The sequence below is a fragment of the Phyllostomus hastatus genome, unplaced genomic scaffold (genome assembly GCF_019186645.2).
Source record: "Phyllostomus hastatus isolate PE091 unplaced genomic scaffold, TTU_PhHast_1.1 phas_contig_62, whole genome shotgun sequence".
In the NCBI taxonomy this organism is placed as follows: Eukaryota; Metazoa; Chordata; class Mammalia; order Chiroptera; family Phyllostomidae; genus Phyllostomus; species Phyllostomus hastatus.
This window is the reverse complement of record NW_025333921.1, coordinates 13,708,128-13,733,784: the sequence shown is the minus strand read 5'-3', so window position 1 is coordinate 13,733,784 and position 25,657 is coordinate 13,708,128. Positions and strand designations below refer to the sequence as shown.

The window sequence follows — 25,657 nt, the reverse complement described above, 5'->3', positions numbered from 1 at the left end:
GAGGCATCCAGGCCTTTTGTGTGACCACCACCCCTGCCCCCACCTTGGGAACAGCACTGAAGAGAACAGGAATGCTGCAGCTTTGATCACCTAATCCTCCCTGAATCTCAAAGCCCTCACCACACCTTGTTTGTCTTCCCCCACCCCCTTATAAAAGATCTGGCCAGGAAAGAGAAGGCAAGATGGTTTGTTAGGGTATGAACCCACCATCTTCTCCAATCGCCGGCCATCTGAATAAAGTGCCCATAAAAGATTCAGTACTTGTCATTGCTTATTGAATTTGGTAGTGACAGGCAGCCTGAATACCAACGTCTTTTCCAGTTACCGGTTCTTTAAAAGGAACTGTTTGGGGTTCCAGAAGTTTCTACCACTGACTCAATCCATGCTGGTTTTTGCAGCCCGAAGTTGTGAGGACTTATCATCCTGACACTGGAACCCTGGCTGGGGTCCCTGATGTGAGGCTGGGACTCCTCAATCCCGAGATACCCCTCCCAAATTTTTATCCACCACATGTGTATGTGGGACCAGCCCATTCCACATCTGTGCCCCTCCTTCCAGTCTGGATGGATGTAGTTTCTTTAATTCTGTAGTCGTCAGACTACCATTCAACTCAATTTCTGATGGTTCTGAGTGATGGTTGTTCTGTATTTTAGTAGTTTTGGGTGTGGTTGAGTGAAGAGGCGAGTCATTTCTGTCTATGCCACCAGACCGGAAGTCCTGTGCTGCCTATCTTTTGCAGAGGACTTTGTCCAGCTGGTGGATCCTCTCTGTTAATCTGAAGGCCCTCAACATTCTCCCTGACCACTGCTGTATTAGTAGGGAGAACTGGAGAGGTTGGTCTTCACATTGCTCCAGATCTCTGTCCATAGCCTTAGCAATAAATGGCAGACCTGGGAATCTGGGTTAACTTCTGGGGCTCACAGAGATGCACTAAGGGTGTTGTGTGTGTGTTCGCTGTTTTCTTGTAAAAGAACAAAGTATTTTCCTTGTCTTGGGGCTTGAATTTTGCTCTGGACTCAGGAACAGCAAACTGCAAAAAGGCTTACAAAAACCTTAAGTGTGAAGTCCTTCCTACCTCCTAACAATGAAGTAAAACATTTTTTCCTCAAGGTTCTGTTAGGCCTGGAGCCTTGCTGCTAGAGGCCCCAGGGGGAGGAGGGAGCCACAGACTGCTGGGGATTCTTGCTCTAGTTCATAGTGAACTATTAGGTCAGTGTTGGTCTATGTAGGGCAAGGTTCGGTTTGGCTTTGAAGTCTTCCATGAGGGTCACTATAGCTTGTTGTAAGCCCCTGGGGATGTACTTTTCCTCATGCCATCCTTAGAATTTGGCTATCCTGTTTGCTATTGATAAGGTTTTGGGAAAATGATGTAATTTAACAAGGTTATTGGTTTTACTTTCCTGGTGTTTCTTTAATTAGGCTCTTGACACCAAGCAAGGCAGGGTTTTGACATTCAAAATGAGGGTCAGAACTGTAGTTAGGTCCAAACTCTGAGTGTACTAAAGACCTAGGTAACTTTCCTGTACCCAATTAGCATTTAAATTAGAATTTATCAACTTGGCTCTGTGTGCAGAATTTTCCTGTCCTTTAACTTTTCCAAACAGGACCCACTGGCATGGAGGGTTTTCAGTATATTAACAAGAAAGTATAGTTAGTAATAAAAATACATTCCCCTTCTTATCTTGTGTTAGTTCTTAATCCCTGCATATTTTTTTCTGAGCCAAGGGGTTCTTCATCTCTTCTGAATTCCAGGAAAGTCACTTAATCTCTGCCCTAGGCTATATTTATAGTACAGCTAATGCCCTTTGATTCATTATGCAGAGGACAGAAATATTGTCTTCTGAGGCTGGCTACATCTACCCAGGTGTATCCCTTTTGGGTTAATTAGGGTCATTGCGTTACTGCCTTCTGGAGGCAGTTTCCATTTGGGAAATGTAACCAGTAAAGATGTTGGGAATGGTGTATGAAAACCAGCTGCTCTCAGGCTGAGCTTCTGTGGAACAGTGGTGCTGTAACAGGGTGCAGCCAAGAGGGGGGCACCCCAAATAGGGATTTGAAATGGGGTCCAGAACTCAAGGTGTTCAGGAAATATTAGGATGTCCTCACTGTCCCCCAGGTGTGGGTTGGGGGAAGGGACAAATGCAGCAGGGCCATTGAGAGCTGTTTCACATAGCAACAGCCTTGCAGCTGACCTCTGGTGTGGTCATTTAACATATCTATAACCTTTGACTGGTTACATAGATGTGTTAAATAGCTGTGGCCAAGCTCTGAGCCAGGGGAATGGGAGTAACTTCCCCACTAAGATGTAACTGGGGGGCAGGTCCCCGAGTTACAGTGCCTGCGTGGGAGCTTGGAGATGATTGCCTCCGTGACATGGGGCCACGCCTGCCCAGACTCAGGATGGCAGCCCAGTAAAGCTGGAAGGATATGAATGCTGGCATGTGTAGCCGATTGTAGGAGGAGTCGGAAATGGGGCTGCAGAGGAAGATTGGCGCAGGGATTTAAACCCAGACTTGGCAGCCATTGGAGGGAGAACCATGTGGCTGTGGCAGTGCAGAGAGGATCACAGCTATTGAGAGGGAGGGAGAACCATGCATCTTTAGCAGAGTGAGGACTCCCGCAGACCTTCAAGAGAGAATCACCATGTGGCTTTAGCAGAGAATCGCCACTTGGCTTTGGCAGAGTGGTGCCCCCCCGCTTCCCCCTGCAGCATTGTGGGGAGAAGCATGTGGTTTTGGCTGTGTGGGGACTCCCGTGGCCCTGGGAGAAGGACCACGTGCCTTGCCAGAGTGGGGACCCCTGCAGCTATTGAAGGGGGAGCCACCACCCGGTTTTAGCAGAGATCCCAATGACACAGCTGAGGGTGCCAGGAACCCAGGGAGGTTTCCCAATCAAGACGGATTACTGACTGGGAATAACCAGAGGACTGCCTGAGCCATGGACTTCTATTTCCTTTCCTGAGATACAGTACTCTGGACTGGGCAAAGGGAGAAGGAAGGACTGTGTCTGTTTGTGGGTGTTTTAAGAGACTTTAGGATTTTTGATGAAGACATTAGGTCACTACTTTAAGTTTGTATAGCATTAAATAAACATTCCCTTTCCTTTTCACGGATCTCTGGCATTGAGAGACATCTTTCCTCTGGCAGCAGACATAATGGACCTGGGGGCTTCTTTCAGTAATAGTGTATCGTCCCAAGGCCCCTCTTGCTGTTCTGTAACAGTGCTGCTCCTCTGACAAAGGGCAACCGCCAAAATATCTATGCAAGTGTTTAGAATTGTATCTGTTTTAAGTTCTCCCCTAAATAGTTCTTAAATCATTGACATTTTCTATTCCGGGAACACTTGAACACCTAGAAAATGACTGATCAAGGAGCAGATGAATGTTACTGGGGAGACTGCTGATCTGGCTTATGTTATTTTTCCTGTGGGCCCAGGGACTTACAGATATAATGTTGCTAAATTGCGAACACCTGCTGTAATATAATGTGATTTTTTGGTTAATATAAATTTTGTAAGCTGTGTGAATGAATAAATTCATTTCATGGTGTCAAACAGAGCTGGAAGCTTTTCTTCAGCTGACCTGAACCAGGGAGCTTGGGCAGATCAGGCCAGGCTCCTCTGCTCAGGGGCAGGGTTGGCTGGATCCGGCAGGGCCAGAAGAGCTCTCCTCCTGCCGTTCTCTCTGTTAGTTACACTCGAATGTGTTGGCTGTTCTGGTTTATGTGCCCCTTGCGTGAGGTCCAGAAAACCATTACCATGGCACAGGTTTTCTGAGGACTGTTTTTGTAAACCTTACGGTTTCTTGCATAGTTGAAATATGGGGGGGAGGGGCTGGGAGAGGTAGAGCTAGTTCCCCAAAAATAGAAAAAAAAGGGGACAAAGACAGAAGCAATGGCAAAAACCAAGGAGCCTTCATCATGTTTTTCTTAGTGCTTCACATGTTTTGCAAAGAGCACCAGGGCTTCTAGTGCTTCCCTACCTCAGCATTTTCAGAAGTAGTAGGAGAAATGATTGGCTTCAACTAAATCCACTTGTAGAAAGCTGTAAATAATCTATACATATAGATCTATGTAAATATATATTAATATTTAAAGTGTATGTAACAAATATTTGTTATATAAAACATAAATAAATAAGAATAAGTTATATATGACTGTATATTTTAAACATATATAAAATACAAATATATATTATATTAAAAGAAATACATATATTACATAAAATAGATTATAAATATATTTATTATATGAAGTACATACAATATAAACATGTATTATACTATAAAATATATAAATGTGTTATATAAATAGAACAGAATTTATGAAAACTGTCAGAATTTCATAATTTGGTAATCTTAGACTTAGTCTCTTCCTCCCTCTCTCTTTTTTTTTTCTCTTACTAGTTTACCATTTTATTATCTAGGATACTAAAGAACACAGACCAACAGCTAGATGAAGCGATACATAGAGCGAGGCCCCAGACAAAAGAGCTTCTGTCCCTATGGCGTTTGGTACCTGGCACTGTGGCATATAGAAGCACTCTGGTTTCCCTACATGGAAGCTCCTTGAACCCTTTTCTTTTGGGTTTCTTAGAGTCCTCATTACACAGTCATGATTGGCTAACTCATTGGCCATTGGTGATTATTCAACCTCCTTTACCCCTCCCCATCCTGGAAATCAGGGGATAGGACTGAAAGTTTCAACTCTCTATTCAAGACTGGTTCCCCTGGCAACCAGCCCTTTCATCTTATTAACATAAACCCAGGTATTGTAGAAAGGGGCTTATTATGACTAACAAGAAACTCATTTCACCTTTATGGTTCTGATTTCAAGAACTGAGGACAAGAGACCAAATATTATAACAAAAGATGATCCCATTGTTCTTACTGCTCAGGAAATTTCAAGGATTTTAGGAGCTGTGAGCCAGGAACTACAAATGCAGACAAAATACACAAGATCTGTCCACAAGTTATCCAGCCATGTAATATGAAAAATAGAGACATTTATTGAAGAAAATATAAGATACAAAAACCTTGTACATAGGACAATGATGCCTCAGTTCCCTTCAAAGTAGGAATCTTGGGACCTTACACAGTTCTCCCAGTTGCCATCAGCTGCCGTGTCATATTTTCCTGAATCTCACTGATGGTCTGAAATCCCTTTCCTTTCAAAGGGGACTTTAATTTTGGGAAAAACCAGAAGTTATAGGGTGACAAATCTGGCTCTAAAGAGGCTGAATCACCTGGGTGATTGGATGTTTTGCCAACAACCTCTGCATGAGATGTGATTCAGGAACAGGTGCGCTGTTGTGATGAAGCTGCCAATCACCAGTTACCCATAGCTGTGGCCTTCTGAATCACCTGAGTAGTTTCCATGGAGGAAAGTTCAAGCTTAACACAAAATTGGATGCAGATTCATTGCTCTACTCACTCAATCATTTTGAATGTGACAGCAACACAGTACACTTGCTCACTCAATGGTGTCTACCACCCCCACTGACTAGTGCAATGAAGTCGTCATTGTTTACACATGTGCATCTCAGTCCATTCTCCTTGGCTGTCAGGTTACATCAATGTTACACAAACCATTCTCATTATATTAACCATGGCTGGACCTTTTCCAGACAGATCTCGTATATAAGAATTATGTTTTAGTCATTTGAATACCTACCATCCTAAAGTTATAACACTCATGTGAATTTGTAGCAGCTTGACTCGAGAACATATAAGCAATGCTCCTACACAACTCTAACCCCACCCAGTTAGTTACTGATGGCACAAAATTACACCTTTATGCTTTGTGTCCCAAAACATAGACTAACAATTATTTCTTCAATACATTAGTCTCTTAAATCAAGAAGAACACAACACATAGAGATACAAATCAAGGTTACAATAGTACTAACTTTTATAATTGCCCATAAATTTACTTTGAGTAGAGATCTTTATTTCTTCATAAGGCTTGAGTTGCTGTCCAGAGTCCTTTCATTCCATTGTGAAGAATGCCCATGCCAGGCAAGTCTATGGTAAAGAACTCTCTCAGCTTGATTTATCTGGGAATGTCTTAATGTCTCCCTTATTTTTGAATAGTTTTGCCAGATATAGGATTCTTGTTTGACAGTTTTTTTTTTCATCATTTTGAATATGCCATTCCACTATCCTCTGGTCTCCAAGGTTTATGATAACAAATCTGCTCATGATCTTGTTGGCAAAAATACGATGAAAGCTACCTCCTCTCAGCTTTATAGATGTTAATAACGTACCTTATTTTATGCAACAGAACATTTTCTTAAGTATTTTTATTGATTATGCTATTACAGTTTTCCCAATTTTTTCCCCTTTATCTCCCCTCCACCTCAACTTCCAGCACTTCCCTCACTTTCAGTTCACGTCCATGGGTTGTACATATAACTTCTTTGAGTTCTCTATTTCCTATACCATTTTTGTCTCTCCCCGTCTATTTTATGCCTACTAATTATGCTTCTTCTTCCCTGTACCTTTCCCTCCCATTCCTCCCTTCCCCCTCCCCACTGAACTCCCTCTGTGTGATGTCCATTTGTCTGATTCTGTTCCTGTTCTGGCTGTTTGCTTAGTTTTTGTATTCGTTATTTTTCTTTTCTTTTAGTTTCATTTGTTGATAGTTGTGAGTTTGTTGTCATTTTATCATTCATATTTTTGATAACCTTTTTCTTAGATAAGTCCCTTTAACATTTCATATAATAATGGCTGGGTGATGATGAACTCTTTTAGCTTTACCTTGTCTGGGAAGCACTTTATCTGCCCTTCCATTCTAAATGATAGCTTTGCTGGATAGAGCAATCTTGGATGTAGGTCCTTGCCTTTTATGATTTGGAATACTTCTTTCCAGCCCCTTCTTGCCTGTAAGGTCCCTTTTGAGAAATCAGCTGACAGTCTTATGGGAACTCCTTTGTAGGTAACTGTCTCCTTTTCTCTTGCTTCTTTTAAGGTTATCTCCTTATCTTTAATCTTGGGTAACTTAATGATGATGTGCCTTGGTGTGTTTCTCTTTGGGTCCAACTTCTTTGGCATTGTGATATCAGTTAAGTTTTAGCATCATTTTGAGACCAAAGTTTAAGGAAAAGGAATTGAATATTTTAAGTGTAGCCACTACAAGGCTTTTAAAGAGACAAGAATTATTACAGATTTTCAAATTATAAATGAAAAGGCCACCACAGGATCCTACAGATTTTAATGTTATAAAATAATTTTTTATTTATTGGTTTTAGAGAGAGGGAGAGGTGGAGAGAGAAAGAGAGAGAGAGAGAGAGAGAACATTGAGCTAACTGGCCAGGGTCAGATTTTAATTTCTAATAAAGTACAGTCAATCTTTAATATTTCACATAAATAAAAAGCTCTGTATTGTTTCTTTTTTATTTTTATTTATTTTTTGAGTAAAAGGGTTTTGACACCAAAAACAAAGAAAACCACTGTGGTTTATCCCCAGCTGCAATGGTTTGTATCTTGCTCAGATCTCATAAGGTACCATAGTGATAGAATTACAAAAAACTCCTATATGAGGTCCTGTCTGGGCTGAGGTTTTATCCTCATGGCCCAAGAAGGTGATCTGTGGTTCCCTGTTGAACTTGGGACAGTTAGCTTGTTTTCTTTTTCTTTGTTTTTGTTTATTTTTTCTTTTGTCTTTACTCTTTTTCCCCTCATTTTTCCTTTTTCTTCTTTTTAAATGTTCTTTTTCTCAATTTTCCTTTTCTTATTTTTTCTTTTCTTTGTTCTTTTTCTCATTTTTTTGTTTAAAAATTTTAATATTATCAACATTGTTAAGATAGTATGGGTATCATTATTATAGTTAGCTTTTTTTATTAGCATAGTTAGTATGCATGGTTAGCACTGTTACTATTAGTATCAGCATAGTATAGTTGGTATATTTATTAGCATTAGTAAGCATAGTTAGCATTGTCAGTATTAGCACAGTTAGTATAGTTAGTGTTATTTTCTAACATACTTAGTGTTAACAGTTAATATTGTCCATTATGTAGTTAGCAGGTCACCATGTCTCACGGCTTTGCAGCTGTCTCTACTGCTGAGGAGCCCCAGTTTGGCTGCCATAAGCTCCTGAACACTACTGGCCTGGGAACCTTTGCCAAGGTGAGGTTGGCCTGGCACAGTCTGGCTGGGACAGGGGTGGCTCTCAAAGCTGTTACTCAGCAGTGTTCCTTCAGGATTTTCCGAGAAGTCCACTGCATGAAGCCTCCAATCACCTGGATATTGTGAAGTTATCCAAGGTGATTGACACCAAGGACACATTATTCCTTGTTATGGAGCATGTAAGCAAAGGAGACACGTACTATTACTTGCAGGGCCATGGCTACATGACTGAGAATGGGGCCCAAGCTGTGTTTCAGCAGCTGGTAGCCACTGTGCCTACTGCCACCAGAGGGGCATCATCCACTGGGACCCAAAGCCAGAGAACATGCTTTCTGATGCTGAGCTGAAAGTCAAACTTGCAGACTCGGGCCTTGGTACTGAAGTTTTTGGTCATAAGCTGAGCATGTTCGGTGGCAGCCTCCCTTACTCTGCCCCAGGGCTCTTCCTGCACCAAACCTGTGACAGCCACAGGGCCGCTGTATGAAGCTTGGGGGTGTTGTGTGCAAGATGGTCACTGGGACCCTGCCTTCCATGGAAGAGGACTTCTGGGAGCTGCGACAGAGCATACTGAGCAGGCACTGCCATGTCCCCTTTTTCTTTTTGAGTGTGAAAAACTCTTCAAGAAATTAATAACTCTCAACTCTCAACCCCAGGGACAGAAGAACTAAACTTGGGACAGAAGGAGGAACTCAGACCTTACAGCGAGCCATCCAATGACAACATGGACCCCTGGGTGACCAAGGTAATGATGAACCTGGGGCTTGAGTGGGACCAGATCCAGGATATGGATAATATGCAGGAGATATGACAGAGTGATGGCCCCATGCCTGATTCTGAGCGCCCGGAACCTAAGGGGGAAGGCTGTACCACCACAGTAAGGCCCTTCCCTTGCCTGGGCTTCAACAGCTGCAGTCCTTCTCTACCTCACAAGGTTCAGCCATCATGCCAGGAGGCTAAGAGCCTGCCAGTCCCCAACCAGCCTGGAGTTAAGGACTGCCACCCCTGCTCAGCCCCCAGCATGGCCCTTGGGACTTCCCTTCCTTTCGCAGCAGCAACAGCAGCAGCAGCAGCAGCAGCAGCAGAACTGCAGAGGGTACCAACAAGGAAAACTCCCTACATGTTGGGCGCCCTGGCTACAGCCTGGGCTGGCAGGGGTTGGCTAGGAGGTTCTTGAACTTTATTGTTAAGACATCACTGCTGTAGGCTGTCCACCAAGAAGCAGCATGGTAACTGGACCCAAGTAAAGTCCAATATAAATTGTGGATGACCAAGACAGGGCCACAGTTAAAGACTGTGGGTCAGGCTACGCTCCCTGCATTTAAAATGCTGAACTAGAAGATGCTGAGCTCCAGGGAGGCTGGCCACATCATTGAGAAGATTGACCAGAGGCTGGACACCAACAGCCATGAGGGGGAGCAATGCAAGGAGTACAGCATTGTGTGAAGGACCCCTGTGCAACAGGTTGATGGAGGGCAGACTGCCCCAGCATTCTCTGCACGGGATTCAAACAAAGAGGGTGCCCATTATCTCCGTGGCTTTTAGAAGCATCATACCCAAAACACCTGGTGAGCCTGGAGAATGGCCTAGAGTTCCCTGAGGGACAAAAGGAGAGGCCACTCTCACTGCAGGTTCACCCCTCCACCCCTACTTGGGTGGAACATCAGGGCTGAACTATTTGTCCTGGGGCCCTTCTCCCCACCTCTGCTCCTCTTCCCTGTTTGTGGGAGAGGGGGTGGTTCCGATTAAAGTACTGGATTCTCTTCCACAGGAGGCCTACATGCTGCTGCAGCCATGTCTCTAGTGATTCCTGACAATTCCAGCACATTTGCAAGGACTCAACACCAATATTGATGGGCGACAGAAGATAGCCTTTGCCATTACTGTGGTGCAGGGTGTGGGGCAAAGATGTGCTCACATGGTGCTGAGGAAAGCAGACAGTGATCTCACCCAGCGGGCAGGAGTGCTCACAGAGGATGAGGTAGAATGGGTGATCACCATTATGCGGAACCCACACTAGTATGAGAGTCCAGACTGGTTCTTGAACAGACAGAAGGACGTGAAGGTTGGGAAACACAGCCAGGTGCTGGCCAATGGTCTGGACAACAAGCTTAGTGAAGACCTGCAGCAGCTGAAGAAAATTTGGGCCTGCAGAAGGCCGGCCACTTCTGGGGTCTTCGTGTTCGAGGCCGGCACACCAAGACCACAGCCTGCTGGGGTCGAACTGTGGGTGTGTCCAGGGAGAAAAAAATCTATAGGCCTTGTCTGTTAATGAATAGTTTATACATAATAAAGTACTGGATTCTTCCAAACCTTGTAATAAACTGGATGTTCCAGAAAGGTGTACGGAACACTCTGTTTTGCATTCTCCCTCCACAGAACTGGGGCTGTGCATCCTTTAGTTTGAGAAGCATGTAGTGATGTAATAATTGGACTTAATCTGAACAACTAATGGAAAAATGACTGAAGAGAATTACTATGGGAACTCCTGACAGCAGTGGCTCCACAGAGAAAGACTGAGCCGCAAGTTCCCAGAGGAGGGGGCTCGCCACGCCATGCAGAGCCACCCAGGGAAGCACCAGGCCTGTTGGGGGCAGAGGGAGTGGAGAAAACTGAGAGCTTTTCCTTTCTTTCCTCCCCCTGTGGCATCTCCCCAGTGGGTCCTGAGGAGACTAAGTTCCTGTCAGTGTGAACACGGCCCCACATTCCCCAGAAGCTGTGGTGGCACCTCTGTGGCCAGACATAGTCTCTCTTAAGAACAGAGATAACATTGTACTTCAACCCAGCTCAGCATAGGTGATAGGAAGCTTAATAATAATAGCTACCATTTATGAGAACTTTTCTTATGCCAAGTACTTTATACATTTCTTAGAAGTGACATAATCTACAAAGTATAAAGCCTGATTTTTTTGCATAAATATTCTATTCAGGAATAGATGCAAAAAAATGGTCTTGGAGTGGAGGTGAATGATGTTTTTTTCCTCATGATGTCAAGATGCTTATGGTCCCTCCTTTAATTTTCTGTGTTAAATAAAAACTTACAGTGCTCTATGGATTATCTCACAATCTATGCAGTTATTTCCATGTCATTCTGACAACTCTATTATAGGTCTTACAGTTCCAAAAGTTGTTCTCCTTCTAGGTTCAAATGGTGTTAATTTGCGTGTGGGGTGGGGAGCGAGCTGAGAGCCACAGTCTCTGTTATGTCCTGTACCCCTGATGTTAATCCAAGCAATTGTCTTAAGCGATCCCCATAGGACCAATGGTACACATTTAATGTAGCATTGGTGTTGCCTCAAACATAAGGGAATTTTTATTCTACCTTCAGAACTAGTATTATGAGCCATGTGCACTTAAAAATTCATCCTCAGTACTTTATGGACATTTTGGGTGAAAAAGTGGTGGTAACAAGCACATTCTCCACATTATCTAGTGGCTTTAGCTATGAAATTTATTTAGCTATTTATTCTTGGTCATCATTCTTTAAAGAAAATAATTTTCAGATAGTTGGGATAGACAAAAGAATATATGTTATAAGCCTTTCAATTAGCTGTAATACAGAATTTCCAAAATGTTTTGTGAATCAGCATGTACTATTGTTGGAAGCAGCACATAGCTACATAAACAGGCTACTTTGAAGATTATGTGTTTGTTTAATAAAATCACAGCTCTACATGAATGTGGAGGCATGAGTGCATTAACCAGACGTGTTTGGTCATAGCACAGAGTGTCAGGGCCAGGAAGCCAGTATAGTGGGTGGTATGACCCTTCTGGTTATCAGCGAACTGTGGCTTTGGGGGAGGGGACACAGAGAAAGAAGATGGGGCAGAACAACAGTTACCTCTTAGGAGAAAGGATATCTAGGTGTAGTTATGGTGATTTGCCAACATATCTGTAAACCTGCAGAAGAAATCAATTCTACCAACACCTGGATCTTAGACCTCCAGCCTCCAGAATTGTGAGAAAATAAATTTCTGTTGGTGAATGCACCCAATCTCTGGTACTTTGTTACAGCAGAGCTAGAAGACAGGGGCCATTGTATAGGGAGGTGTACAGGAGAGGCAAAACGGTGTGGTGCACAGCCTTTTGGAGTCTGCTATACCTGGGCTGTGTCCTAGACACACCAGCTACAAGTGTATAACCCTGATCAAGGTACTCAACCTCTCTGCACTCAGGTTTCTTATATGTAAACACAGATAATAACACCTAACCTGCAAGATATTTACGTTAGTTATATAATATCACTTTCATGTCACTTTTTATATGCCAGATGCTGTTCTAAGCAATTTGTAAATATTAAGTGTGAACTAAATGGGAATAGTGTAGGTACTGTGTCTGCTACAATGTCAAGCATGTAGTCAGTGTGTCATCATCATCATTATTAATATGTACCCTGTAAGAAATACTGTTTTTTTCCTAGAAAACCCACAAATATTTCTCTAGGGAATTGAGACTATTCTTTAGCAACTACTACTGTCTCGGATGGTTTAAGCACAGTATTATAATGATTGAAAAGTCTGTTGGGAACTATTTTTCTTAGTAAATGTGTAATTTTAAAAGATTTGCTGTATTTTGAACTGTGATCTTTATAATGTCTCAGGGACGATTTCAAGGTGAAGATATATTTGAAATACACATAAGCTAATGGGAATTTAATTTTATTTTCAAAAACATGTCTATATATACACTTCAGCATTGCATAAAGAGTTTTCTATATCACAACAAATAATGTTATGTCCTATACCTAAAGAAAAATTGGGTGCAGTTCAAGAGATAGACACTAGGCGGCACTCTTGTAAGACAAACTCAGGCTTCCCTACTAAATGCAAGTCTGGGTTTTCTGGGTAAAGTATAGTCATTCTAAGTTGATTCTCTCGTTTAGCAGTAAGATATTCAAGCTGCTAAGCAAGCGAAATGGAGAAGAAATGATTTATTCAGATACTCTAAAAGAGACATTACAAGGGTCAGTCTTAAAACCCTATGAATATAGAACTTAATAGGGCACCATATTTTTGGGGTGGGCCCAGAAAACAAGAAGTTGTCAAGCACGTTGGTAGAAGTGAATGGTACTCAATCCTGTTCTGAATATTTTAAGATCAGCCCTTATAGATAGATCTCTCTTTCGAGTAATTTTTCTTGTTTTCAGTTTGTGCTTCCATAGTCAGCTGATGCTGTTTGGATGGGAGAGATGAAGAAACTGGGAGAGGGAGCACCTAGCAATGCAGTTTGGGACTCTTCATTTTCACCTCCACACACTGCATCAGCACCCTCGAGTTTCAGAATAGCTGACTGCTGTCTACTGAAGAGTCCCCCTCGGTTCAGACCTGGTCCTTGAAGCTGTGTGTCTCAGGGATCTTGAGGCTGCATGCTGACGAGAAGCCTTCCTTTCAACTTTCTCTCCCATTGCTCCTCCCCACAGTTGCTCTTCCCTCTCACTCTCCTGCCTGCCTCTCTGCTGTGCTTCACACTCTGTCTTCTGCAGTCAAAAGGAATAGTCTTTTGTTTGATTTTTATTGATGGCCATGGAAAAATTGTTACATATTCTAAAGAGGTGAGGGGAAGAGGGAGATCTTATTGAAGTAATCAAACTACTTCTCATTTTTTTTTTAAACAATGTTGCTGTACTAGGTCTCAGGTAGTAGTTTAGGTATAGGTATTTTGATATTAAGAAAGAATCTGTCTTGGTGGTTGGATGACATTTTCTATGCTATCTTCTTACCTTCTCCATAGCCTGGGTAGTCTGCTGAGGATGCTGGGTCTATTTTATCCTCAGTGTTTGTCTTCTGTCCATCATCCATCCATCCACCTGCCCACCTCCCTCACCCTGGCTCCTTTGTCTCAGTTGGTAAGTGTGCCTCAGCGTACCTTATGCAGTCACTGCTTCAGAAGGGGAGTTCTTTTTGAATCCAAGGCAGGATTCCTGACTCTTTCATTTTAACTCTACACTCTTCTTTCTGACTGAATACTATAGTCCTTTCCTCACCAACTTAATCACCAGGAGACCCAGAACATTCACCTTTCCAGAGCCAAAATACAATATAACACAATAGGAAAATATATAGATGTATATGAATTGTAAAGAATAATTTCAGAATTTGTGAACTTCACATTGGAACTCATTGACCAAATTTCTGCTGTTTTCTAGCTGAGGAGGAATGAAGGGGTCATGAGTACCTTGCCCTGTCATTCTGTCATCCTGTGCTAGGTTTGAGTCTGTGGGAGTTTCTATGCTTTCCAAGTAGAGGTGTGACTTGCAAGACAAGACAGATTGCAGCAAGATGGAGTTGCTTCATTGCTTCTGAAACGCGCTGACCACCCTTAGCTCACCAAGCATTGATTGCAAGGTTCTGTGCAGTTTTGCTGTTCTTCAGCTACTAAGAGAAGGTGAGGCCTAGTTACATTCAGGTGACAAAAAGATGTGTCCCAGCTTTATGTCTAATCTCCACGTTTTGGTTCCAGTAAGCAACTGTACTAATTCTTTTCTCAGTCTGAGGAGGTGCTGGCATTTTGAGCTGTGGAGCTACAGTTTTGGGTTCAGACATTGATTTTTGAAGGCCCTGTGAACATGCACATATGGAGCAAGAGAAAGTTGTCTTCATTTTTACTTGGTAACAGGTAGCCAACCAGAAAAACTTGCCGACAGAGAATAAAGTCCTGGGAAAAATACACCTTCAGAGACTATGTTCTGACAGAGAAGGGGAGCACCTTCTAGGCTTGGGATCTTGCTTAGGAAGAAGATAGGCTCAGAAGAAAACTGCACAAGAGGGTCTGGGGCATGGAGAGGGTGCCATAAACCCTGACACCAGGAGGCACTGGGGTCAAAGACAAATCCTCTCTGCTGCACAGGTGCCTGGTTCTGTCTCAGAGATGGCCTAGCCCCGTTTAAGCCAAGGCCTGGCCACCCAATTGCTCAGCTTGCAGCACAGGCCTCTGGATTCCCTTCCGGGCTCATATTCCCCATGAACCTCAGGCTCTCTTTGGTTCCTTCCTTGAATGCCAGCAATGTTCTTGCGTACTTTCAAATGCTCTGTGAACACCACGTAGTGATTTGGATGCTGTGACAGAGTGGAGGCTGGGTGAGGCAGCCACAGGGCCTGCAGAGGGACCTCAGGTGGGGATGCCTCTCTCACGGGAGACCCACTGAGCCTCAGCAAGGGCTTTCCACCTGGAGCCACGTCACCTGAGATTCATTCCAAGGAGCAAAAGCTCCCATTCAACGGGTTATTTTTCTTTGCAATTCTATCTCCCACAGCTGTGGGAGTCATTTGGTCCTGGGGCTCTTGACTGGGCAGGACATCTCCTGGGAGGTAAAGGAGAGTTTAATTAGAAAACGATCCTCTTGCCTATGGTGGCGATTATCATACTTTATCAAGGGGCACAGCCTTCACCCCAGGCTGCTCCCCATTTTCAGTCCTTGGCCAGAGAAGCCAGTAATCTAATTCCCATTGCTGATAGTGGCTTCCTTACTGCTCTCCCACGGTTTGAAATGGAAAAGCGCCTCTCTCCCCTCCCCCACCCCTCTAGCTAAACTTAATGGTTCTGAGAAAAGCCTTTGCACAGACTTTAAAATCACTCCACAGTGCTTCAGGTAAGGTCAGAGAGAGAGTTTTTTAGTTAGGATTTTATTAGCCCAAACTTTGAGGCTTTCATTGCATTTACCAGGAAATAGGGCCCCAGAAGCACATCTTCTCCGGGTGTCTCTGAGGTCACTGCTATCGAAGTGCATGGAGCCAGGGCTTAGTATTCCTCCTTCTGAATAAATGTGGTCAGCTGAAGACTACACATTTTTAAGGGACACAGCTTGTTGTCTAAAGATAAGGATGGGCTGAGCAGGGTAGAACATAGGGACTGTGGGTCTGGGAACAGGCAGGCACAGTCCTGCCTCAATCTTGCTTTTGAGACTTCAGGCCATGTGCAATGGCTTTGACATAGGTTTTTTTTTTTTTTTATTATGGACACTGTCTGATTAAAGTCTGATTAAAGAAACTGCCTAGTTGTCTGTTGGCTCAAGCTAAAGTCTGCAAACAGCAACTTAACACCCAGAGATGCACTTGGCCTGCATCAGAGATGGGAGAGGGGCCCACAAGGCCAGTAGGGCTCCCTGTGGGCTGTCCCCAAGGGCCCAGGGGCCATAAGAAAGCTTTCTCTTTCCCTTTGTGCCTCCAAGTGGCACAATCTCGGCCCTGTAATGGGTCTCCACATATCCCACACCCCACTCGCAGTCCTGTGTTACCTTAACATACAGTCCTTTCAAAAAGTAAGAAGCTGAGGACCTGTGTGTGGGGTATAATTTGTTCTCAGTTTCTTGATGTTCTGGACATCTGGATTTCAGGACAAGGTCTTTAATTAAAACTCAGAATTTCTGTCATCCTGTGTGATATATAGTTAGGGTCTTCTTTTTCAAGGAAAGGTTTGGCAGTTTTCAAGGTAGCACATTTTAGAAGGAGAGGCTGCTGGACTAAAATTTTCTAAATATATCTGCTTATCTTTTTCCTCACTATAGAATTTTTCTTTTGGGTAAAGGAATTGCTCACTCCAGATCTTTTTCTTAAAAATTCTCAAACCTCTGAGATGTCTAAGGTTGACCAAACAGTTCATTATGTTTTTTCTGTAAAAGAAAAGACACATTTTTCATTTTCACCAATAACTTTATTAATTTGGATATTTTGAGTATCTTAACTATCTCCTACTATTGGCTTCTAGTGGGTAGAGGCCAGAAATGTGGCTAAACATTTTCCAATGCATAAGATAGTCCCACAGCAAAGGATTATTTGGCTAAAATGTCAGTAGTACCAAGAAACTTCACAAACCACTTTTGACACATTTGATCAGTCTTAGCATCTTAACTATACATTGCACAAATCTTTTTTTTGCATTTCGGTTGTATTTTTACCTTTCTTAAAATAAGAAAGCATAATATGCCAAAACATTGTGTATTTTCTTTCATCTTCATTGTTGAAATGGCTGCATGAAAACTCACCAATTTTGATAAGTTTTTTAAAAAATGCATGCTGGCCCTGGCTGGTGTAGCTCAGTGGATTGAGCGTGGGCTGCAAACCAGGCATCGCAGTTTCGATTCCCAGTCAGGTCACATGCCTAGGTTGCACACCATGGCCCCCAGCAACCACACATTGATGTCTCCCTCTCTCTCTCTCTCTCCCCCTCTCTTTTTCTCTCCCTTCCCTCTCTAAAAATAAATAAATAAAATCTTAAAAAATAAAAAAATAAAAAATGCATGCTGATATGACAGCTGTCACAATACAATCTAACAAACTGTTTCAAATGAAGTTAAAGACAACTAAGTGCTATGAAAGCCATTGTATGGAAAAAATGTAATGGGCTTTTTGGCCAACCCAATAAAAGACATGCAGCTATTCTTTAACACTGTAGCCTGAATTAGTTGGGCTAATAACTTTCTAATGGTAGCTAGCTGAGGGCTTGCAGGCAGAGTGGAAAGTTGTAGGTTAGTTGGCGCATATGTGTATGTGTGTGTGTTGAGGGAGTGGGTGAAGATGAGGAGGGTCCTGAGCACCTGGTTAGGGCAATGCATGGCACAAAGACAATATCATCTTCTTTGTTGAGGTTTCCACAGAGCTCTTTTTCTGTAGCATCCCCATCTGCCAGGGTCATAAGCCATTGCGGTCTTTCTGGATTTAGTGCTAGCCTGATTACTGAGTGGAGTAGCTAAGTAATTAGAGAGAGCCCAGTTGGAGGCACTTCACTGCACCTACTCTCTCTTCCTACTTTCAAATGGCCTTGGAGCTTACTAATTGCATTGTATTCTTCTTCTTTTTTTAAATCATCACCCAAGGATATGTTTATTGATGAGAGAGAAAGAGATTGAGGGAGAGAGAGACTGAGAGAGAGAGAAAAATCAATTGGTTGCTGACTAGGGGCTGAACCTACAACCTAAGTTTGTGCCCTGACTGAAAATCGAACCCACAGACTTTTGGTGTACAGGATGATGCTCCAACCGACTGAGCCACCTGGCCAGGGCTGTAATTGTCTTCTTATGGCTTTTCATCTTTCTTGCTTGTAAATGTATTAGTTATTTTGTTTGGAGCTTTTGAGGGGGAAGAAAAAACAACTCACATCTATGAAAGACTAAGTTTTTTTCTTAGTCTTTTCCTTGGAGTGGTACCTTACTGCAGGAATCCAGGCTGTGCACAGGCTGTGTGCAAGCTGTTACTAGCTGGTACCTGCCAACATCCTGCATGGCCCCATCAGCTGTTAAAATGTTGGTGAACTTTTTATACCTGTTGGAGTTGGCTGCTTCCCTGAAGCTCCTGACAGCCCTTCCAGATCCTCCCCTGGAAGATGCCTCTCCCCACATCCAATAGTGAAAGGGTTAACACCTGGTCCCTTGGGAGGCCTCCCAGCCTGCCCCAGCTTCATGGCCATAGAAGCTTCTGGGGAATGGTGTTTTGTGAACCCCCACCCTTTCCTCACTAAGCACTATTTTTTACACTCCAGTCATCATAATCCAGGGGTCTGCAAATCTGGCCTGTGGGGCAAATCTAGCCACCTCCCTATTTTTGTAAAAAGGTTTTATTGGGCAGAGCCGCACCCTTCATTTACACAGTGTTGTGGTTGCTTTCAGGAGGCAAAGGCGGAATGGAGTCATTGCAGCTGAGGCTCCATTGCCCACAAAGCCTGAAATATTTTTCATCTGGCCCTTTGCAGAAAAGGTTAACTGATCTCTATTTATCCATTCCCCAGTCTAGCAGCAGGTCTGAAGCATTTGCTTGCTTACCTTCTGTAGATTTGGCTCCACCACCTGGTCAAGGAGCCTCTTTTTTTTCCTGAGTTTGTTTCCTCCCATTAGTCAATGAAAAAGGTAATGAAGAATGGGGAACTGGCAATTGTTTTTTGCTTTTGAAAAAGATGTCAAAAAACCCTGTGAGTGTATCTGACATTTAAAAAAAATGTTGGTGGTTCTCTATTTGCATGAGGTTTTATGTGGTTCAGAAAGCCCATCTGTAATCTATTTGAGTTAAAGTCCCATTTGTCACTGCTGTCAGGATGGCAAAATGTATTTGAAACCTTTTTGCTTTAAGGAACATAGAAGGCATTGCCACACTTGGCACTGAGCTGAAGACTTTGCAACTCTCAGGGAAATGTGAATTCTGAGAAAGACTTGTGCAAAATAAGAGCTGGACAAAATAATTATCCTCGTAAGAGGGCTTTGCTTTTTGCTTCGACAGAGTCTATTTTCAAAACTCTATAGGTTCCTAAAAGAACAAGAAGCCTTGGGAAGGTTTGGGTCAGGGTCACCGTCACAAGCAACCTTGACTGCACTTATCTGCCTGATGGAGGGATCGGAAGCATGAACAGTCACAATGGCAGAAAACCCAGGCTGCAGCTCCAGTTGGCTCTGGGAGGTGTTTTGTAGTCACCTTTAGAATAAAGATTTTATTTAGGTAAAAATGGTAAATCACTATAAAAAACTCATCTAAATAGAAAAGCACAATGAAGAAACTCAAAAAAGAGAATTCTAAGTCCCCATTTTCACTTTTGAGAAAATGTGTCTGATGTTCCTGTGCCCCTTAAAGTGGAGCCTTTTGAAGATCTGTGTTGGGAGGAGCAGGAAACCTGGCTGCTTTACTCAAGGTCTCCAGGGCCCCAGGTGCTCCTTGGCTGCCTGCTTCCATTCTGAGGAATGACTGAGTGGCTGCCAGAGAAGTGACCTCACCAGGCAAGCCGCAGCCTTTTACGCTCTTGCTTTCTCTGGAGCAAAAGAATGGTTGCCTTGTGGCAAAGATAGCTTTTCAGCCTTTCTTCTTGATCAATTTAGAAAAGATCCCATTAGGTCCATCCATGGGTTTAGTTAGATCAGAAGACAATTAAAAAATGGCCATGTGACTGATGAGACCCAATTTGGGGCGACAGTTTGGCTGGGGAAATGAGACCATTTTGTGGCTGCATTTCCCACGGGGTTATAGTGGTGGCCAGCTTGGGCTGTCCAGGCTCAAATGCCAAATGGACAAGACTTCAGGTGAACCTGCTCTCAAGTTACGGGTGATCTGACTGTGCCTGAAGACTCTGAAGGCTCTTCTCAGGCAATTTTCATATTATTACATTATTACTTCTCTGATGTTTTATGTCATTTTCTTTTCCCACTTGCTGCCATCCACCCACTCTTTATCACTTAGATTTTCTAAACATGTTGGTGGGAAGAGTCAGGAAGACAGAAAGTCAAGAAGGGTGCAGGGAATGGGGTATTAGAAATGTAGTAGAGTGGCTGTGCCCATACAGATCTTCAAGTGAAAAAGAAAAAAGGGAAGAAAAGAAGATAATTTTCAGAGACAAAGAAATACCAGAAGTCCATATAAGGGGCTTATGTTGCCTCCTAAGAGAGTTTCCCAGGCACTGTCTTGTGATTGTTGAGGGCCTCAGAATCTTCAGGGAAATCTGAAGAGATCAGCGGATTTTGTAGGTCATTTCCTTTCTCTGAATATGGAGTTTTTATGTGAAGAAGAGCTAGCTTTTTAATTTTAATTTAAAGAGTGAGGTTACTAAAAGAATGAGGAAATAGGTGTGTGTGTGTGTGTGTGTGTGTTCCTTTCCTGTTCCCACCTAGGAATCCACTCTGCTTTCTTCCCATCCTCCTCTACCTTCTCTTTCTTTCTTCCTTTCTTTCTTTTTTGATACATGGCAGAGAGCAGACTGGCTCAGATCTCTTCTCTGTAGGCCAACTAAGACTTTTTATTGAATGCATATAAAGTACATGTTCCTTATTTAGAAGAGATGTGTGAAAACAAATTGGCACTCTTCTTTTGATGAGGGGCCAGGAATAAGCATTGGGCACACAACCAGCAACCGTAGAAAAAAATTTTTTAGGCATCTGAGTGCAAGAAGAACCTGAAGATTAGGTCAACAGGTTTGAGTTGAGTTTAGTTATGCGTTTAGTACTTCTCAGTTATTTTTGCTTATTAGCTTGTTTTCTCTGGGGGCTCCACTGCCTGGTGCAGGGAACTAGGGAAGAGGCTGGGCAGGTCTGAGTCCAGCTCAGCCCTGGAGAAGGGCAGCAGATGGGAAGGATGAGCCCCAGGTTTGCAAGGCTACTCTGGGGCACTGCCATTTTTTGTCCCTGGACCAGGAAACTCCTCTGGTTTTTGGACCTTTAGGAAGAAATGACCTTGGAAGGAAGCAGCCTCTTTCAGCTTCACCAGTTTTGGTGTTTGGCTGGGGGTGTGGGGAGGTGGTGGGTGTGTGGGGTTGAGGAGTGGATGTTTGAGTCAACTCATTACTTATTTTCATCACACATGGAGACAATATCAATTTTTTCAAAGATTTTATTTATTTATTTTTAGAGAGGGAAGGGAGGGAGATAGATAGATAGAGAGAAACTTCAATGTGCGGTTGCTGGGGGTCATGGCCTGCAACCCAGGCATGTACCCTGACTGGGAATTGAACCTGTGACACTTTGGTTCATAGCCCCCGCTCAATCCACTGAGCTACGCCAGCCAGGGCTAATATCAATTTTTTTTAGAAACTGTTATAAAGCATTGGTATATTTTCTCCATGATCTCTTTGAAAAGTATGCTCTTTTGTACTTCCAGTTTTAGACTGAGTGGAACTTGCTTTTCTGGTTGAAAACATGCTACCTTGCAAAATGCAGAGCCCAGAAGAGGCTAAGGAACTGTATCAGCTAACGATTTGGTTGAAGGCAAAAGAAAGCCTGGTTCACAGTGGCTTGGACAAGTGAGAGTTATTCTCACAGAAGAGATTTAGACGTTGATGGCAGCTGCTCTGGGTTCATGGGCTCAGTGTTTTAGGGCTGGCATCTCTCAGAGCCTCCTCGCTGTTTCTTTGTCCTTACTGCTTCTTGGCAGCAAGGTTGGTGGCCCCAACTCTGGAAATCATGTTGGCAGCCAAGGAAGACAGGAGAGGAAAGGGGCAGTGCCAGTGACAACTGCCGTCTTCATTCAGGGAATGAAGGTTTTTCCCAGAAAGTCCAGGAAGATTTCTACTTGCATCTGAGTTACTGGAGCTACATTGCATGGCTATTTCTAACCACAAAAGAAGCTTGGAAAGAAAGTAGGGGTCAACATCAAGGTGCAGTTTTCAAAGAAATTAAAACATGACTCTCACATAGATAAAGAATAAATATGTGTCAAACATTAATTTAATTTGTTAATGAGGCAACCAGAAGGATAAGTAAAGGTGGTTCAAATGAAAATTTGAGGAATTTTCATCCTCAAAACCTGAAATAGGTTTGCTAGGTTAGAGACACAACTGGTTAATGACAAATAAGCCATAACCTTCAGTGTTCTTTTCTGGAATGGACAAAATCACTAGCATTTCTACTATACAAAAATATGTATGGTTAATATGCAACATCAGAGAATGTGGGCCCTCATCAGTGGTATAGTATGCTAACAAAGATATATTTTCCTAGGAAATTAAATAGTCTGTGTGTGGGCCCATTAGACCAGGCTCCAGTTATGACAGTGGAAGGACAGGAAGTTAGTTTTTTGCCTTATTTCTAAGTTTTAAAAAAATCTCAAGAGTGGGTGTGTCGTACAGGAACAGATGTGGGTTTCTGCTATAGGAATAAGTGTGCAGGTAGCAGGGTGAAGGTTAAAATTTGCTGTTGGAATATTGTGGTAAATGGTGGGTCATGGTAAGTGTTTGATAAGACAGAACAGATATTCCAAGTACTTTCAAAAGCCCATATAACAAGTGCACCCCACTCTTTGAAAATTGAGCACCAAAATCCAAATTTAAAATCATATGGAAATGTATACATTTTTATTAGAAATGAGTGCTGAACTTCACAGAAGGATTTACCACCTTTATAAAGGATTATATTGTAACCACTTTTCTGAATTTATTTAACATTTGACATATAAAAATTTGACTTATCGCAGTTTTCCAGAACTACATCTCTCACATGAAGTAGAATATGCTTGCAATCTATTTTTTTCTTGTGTGAAGATATCTTTCTTTAAGTTGTAATTATAGAATCTTTCTTGAAGTTGTATTTGTATGGCTTGCTTTGAAATCTCCCAACTATAAAGATCTTACCAAAAAGGTTTCCCAGAGAAAGAAAAAAGTATATTCATCTGATGTCTACTGGACTTCGTACATTGTTAAAGTCCAGCCAGAATTAGAAAGGTTTCCTCACATCTAGAGGGAATAAAATTAATTGATTTATGATTTTTAACAAGCATGACTGAGTCAGGAATCATGCTTATATAATTTCAAAGTCATGAAAAGATATTCATCATAATTAAACTTTCTCCAAGAAGACATTTGAAACAGAGATCAGATGCCAGGCTAATTGATTACACAACTACAGGACAGTCACCCTGACAGTGGAGGCATAGGACAGTTTAGACTCACTGTCTAAATATTTAGTACCCAGTGGGAGGCAGGGAATTGGAGCAAAGGCTGTAATGAGGAATAATAGAAATCAGCTAAAAGGGCAATGGACATGTCCCTATTGATTATGTAGTTTGTAAAGAGAAAAAGTGATTAATAGAAACAACAGAATGAGAAGCAGAAATGGCTTTTTTTTTTTTTTAGCTGCAGACAGAAACCACACATTTGTGAAGGTCATGTGTAGTCATTTAGAAATAAAATATCCATCTTAAGGAAAAGTAATGTTGCTTTAAAATGGAAATGTGGAGACCTTATGTTCTGCCCAATTTCTGAATTCTTGTGTTCCTTTTAGTTGTGAAATAGTATAGTTTTCAGGCAGCCAAACCTCTCAGTACAAAACTAGTGGACCAAATAGGTTTTAGTAGACCTAGCTTGAAATTGCTTAAAAGGAACAGTGGTTTTAGTTTTCTGGGCTCTTGTGTTTTAAGGCTCTTTCTTCTTATGTGGAAATTAAATGCCCACAGTCTGGAGAAAAAAGACAAAAGAAAGTGTTTTTCAATTGGTGAGAGATTCTCTGGAATGGTCCATAATGCATGTCAAGATAACTGCTGCTCCAAGTATTTTTTTCCCCAATCTAATAGTCTTTGTTGTGTTACCCACGAGGTCATCATTTCCTCCTTTGATCTATGACCTGCAATGCTCCGAGCAGCATAAACATGGCGGGATTAAAGGGGAGAGACTGTACTGTCCGAGCCATCTGTTCTTGTCACACAAACCACATGTTTCGCTGTTGGACGAATACCGAGTTCGTCTTGGCATTGACCTCTCTTGTACTCCATTGCTGGCTGGTGTGTTTAAAAGCTCAGGTACCTTCGACAGAGGTTTCTGGAGAGATACGCTTCTTAAACTAGCTCCCAGGGAGGGATTTCTGTTCCTGCCCAGTGTCCTTTTTCACTTTCTCATTTACTTTTTCTCTTGCCTTTTTCTCCCTGGAGAGCTCAGAGCACATTTTTCTCCTAAGGGCTTAATTATACTGTCTTGTGCTCCATGACTGCTCCATAGGTGACTGCTGATTGTAGGACATCCCATTTGTCTTGAGAGCCACTCTTTTTTAGTGGGCACCGGGCTGCCATTATTTGCTCCATTATAGCTCAGGACACTAAAATGCTGGGAAGAACACTTGCCTGAGGTTGTGTGGAAAGTCCAAGCCTGAGACTCATTCAGAACTTAAGTCTTTTGACTTGCTTGACTGGTCTTTTGTTTCCATTGCTTCTGAAGCACTCTCTCTCTCTCTCTCTCTCTCTCTCTCTCTCTCTCTCGCACACAGACACATAGACGCACACAAACAGGTAATGCTACTCTTCTACTAACCTCCATGCCTATCCATAAAAAGAAGCTATGCCGTGATTCCTTCCAAATGGAGGAGTGCACTGTGCATACCTCAAGACTACTGCAAGGACCTGTTGTTTCTCTTAAGTGATGGATTTAAAGATTTATGAATCTTAGCATTTGAAAGGATTTTAACTTCAAAAAATTTAAAATATAAATTTATTGATTCCAGAGAGGGAATGGAAGGAAGAGAGTGAGAGAGAGAAATATCAATGTGAGAGAAACATTGATCAGTTGCCTGCAACCTGGGCATGTACCCTGACTGGGAATCGAACCCCTGCCCCTTTGATTTACAGGATGATGCTCCAACTGAATGGGCCACGCTGGCCAGGGCAACATTTGAGGGATTTTAGGTATAAATGAACTAGTGTGGAATATTCTGAATGCATCATCTCCCCCAACTCAGCACTCCAGTTACTATATTTTAAATTCTAGGCTCTTTTGATTATATGTTGAATCCTACTGAACTTCAGTTCTATAACAGCCCCTTGCTCATTTTCTGATAGACTACTGCAAGGCCAGTTTTTCCTTATCTTGCAATTTTTGCAGTTGAATTTTTAAATCCAAGAGCTGTGTTTACATTTTACATGATTACACTTTACTTTTTTCCTGATTCCTCTTTTGTCATCTATCAAAAATCTTGGGGTCATTGTTGGCCCTTACTTTTTCTCACACCTCACATCCATTTCATCTTAAAAGTTTGTCACCTAAACCTTTAAAATGTCTTGAATGCAGTTACTTCTTGTGCATTTGCCATTATCACTCTAGTCTAAACCACTGTCATCTCTTGCCTGCAATAATGTATTAGCCCCTACCAGGCCT

At 42.5% G+C, this 25,657-nt stretch overlaps 1 pseudogene; it reads left to right on the top strand.

Annotated features, from left to right (window-relative positions):
* Positions 1-9,913: 9,913 nt before the first annotated feature.
* On the top strand, positions 9,914-14,278 carry LOC123825147 (annotated as a pseudogene).
* Positions 14,279-25,657: the final 11,379 nt, after the last annotated feature.